This window comes from Egretta garzetta, unplaced genomic scaffold (assembly GCF_000687185.1).
Source record: "Egretta garzetta isolate BGI_Z169 unplaced genomic scaffold, ASM68718v1 scaffold154, whole genome shotgun sequence".
Classification (NCBI taxonomy): domain Eukaryota; kingdom Metazoa; phylum Chordata; class Aves; order Pelecaniformes; family Ardeidae; genus Egretta; species Egretta garzetta.
The window spans coordinates 3,917,750-3,919,946 of record NW_009259600.1 but is presented as its reverse complement, the minus strand read 5'-3'; positions in this window follow the sequence as shown (position 1 = coordinate 3,919,946).

Genomic DNA, 2,197 nt, shown 5'->3' with positions numbered 1-2,197 from the left:
GGGGGGGACAGGGATCACTGCTCGGGGACGGGCTGGGCTTCTGTCAGTGGGTGGTGAGCAATTGCATTGCGCATCACTTGTTTTGTATATTCTGTATATTCTAGTACCACTATTATTATTGTTGTTGTTATTCTTTTCCTCTGCTGTTTTATTAAACTGTCTTTATCTCAACCCACGGGTTTCACATTTTTTTTCCGATTCTCTCCCCCATCCCACTGGGGAGGGAGGGAGCTAGAGCGGCTGGGTGGTGTTCAGCTGCCTGCTGGGTTAAACCACAACACACTGTATCACAGCCTCGTCGTAGGGCGTGACGCTATGTATTATTTATACACTACATATATTATTTATATGTGCTTAATCTAGAAATTATTCCCAGAGGGCTTTACAGTTAGAGATGGACCAATGTCTGAGTTTCACCTGGGATATTTAAGCTCCGCTGAAGTTTGGCAGTCTCTTTTCTAACACGCCTTTATCTTGTCTCTCTCTGTTAGCATTTTAGACCTTAATCTAGGTGCTTAAACTGGTCTGTCAAAACCTAAGGTTGTCACCCGATGTCTACGCAGAAAAGATGGTTGGGATGAAGGTGTGTGTTTTGGCCAAAGGCTGCTTGTCACCGAGAAGGTTATCCTGTTGTAAATATTTTGGTAAGGCGTGCGATCATATACCAGAAAAAAAAGTCAGCAGGGAGGTAGCCATGCCAGTAGCAAGGCCCAACAGTACAGTGCCACAGATTATTTCCCTTATTTCCAATCTGATAGCCTTCTATGATGGCATGACCGGCTGGGTAGACAAAGGGAGAGTGGTGGATGTTGTCTTGAAAAAAGATGAAAAAACCCAGGGCCAAGTCAAGTTGGTCTTTGGGAGATACAGTTATTAGGAATCATAGAACCCCTTGGATTGGGAGGGCTCTGGGGGAAGCCACCTCGTCTTGCCTGCCAGCACCCCAATGCTTTTTGGCTGAGCTGCTCCAACCAGTGGGTCCACAACCCCATCTTGATGCTTGGGGGCTATTCCAGCTCAGGGACAGGACAGTGTCTTTGTGTTTGCTGAACTTCAGGAGGTTCCTCTTGGCCCGTTCCTCTGTCTCATCCAGGGTACCTCTGAAGACTAATCCTGCCATCAAGGCCGTGAACTGCTTCCCCCCCCTCTGGGTTACCATTACCCGCCGACTTGCTGACGTGCCTTCCGCCCCTTGTGCTGGTAACTGATGATGCTGATGCTGAACAGGATCGGCCCTGACGTTGTTCCTTGAGCAATGCCACCTCTGCTGAGAGGGACCTGGGAGTCCTGGTGGACAATAAGCTGACCATGAGCCAGCAATGTGCCCTTGTTGCCAAGAAGGCCAATGGTATCCTGGGGTGTATTAAGAGGAGTGTGGCCAGCAGGTCGAGGGAGGTTCTCCTCCCCCTCTACTCTGCCCTGGTGAGACCCCACCTGGAGTACTGTGTCCAGTTCTGGGCTCCCCAGTTCAAGAAAGACGAGGAACTCCTAGAAAGAGTCCAGAGGAGAGCTACTAGGATGATAAAGGGACTGGAGCATCTCCCCTACGAGGAAAGGCTGAGAGAGTTGGGCTTGTTCAGCCTGAAGAAGAGAAGACTGAGAGGGGATCTCATCAACGCATACAAATATCTTAAGGGCGGAAGTCAAGAGGACGGAAGCAGTCTGTTTGCAGTGGTGTCCAGCGACAGGACTAGGGGCAATGGATGCAAACTGAAACACGAGAGGGTTCAGTTGAATATGAGGAAGAACTTCTTCACTCTGAGGGTGGCAGAGCACTGGAACAGGCTGCCCAGGGAGGTTGTGGAGTCTCCTTCTCTGGAGATATTCAAAGCCCGCCTGGATGAAGTCCTGTGTAGCATGCTCTAGGTGAGCCTGCTTTAGCAGGGGGGTTGGACTAGATGATCTCCTGAGGTCCCTTCCAACCCTTACGATTCTGTGATTCTGTGTGTGTGATTCTGTGATTCTGTGATTATTTGAAACAAGCTCTGTTAACAGCAGCATACTAGAGTAACCCAACAGACATGGCTTGGCTTGGCTTTTTAGCTTCTTGCAACGTATCGGCAAAGGCACCGAACTTGCTACAGCACAACACCCAAGATGCCAAAGAGATTTATTTTCTCCACAGCGTAATTTTCTGCACCAGCCCTGCGACAGAAGCGACAGTCCCGACGGATGGGGGGAGGGAGGGGAGGGGGGG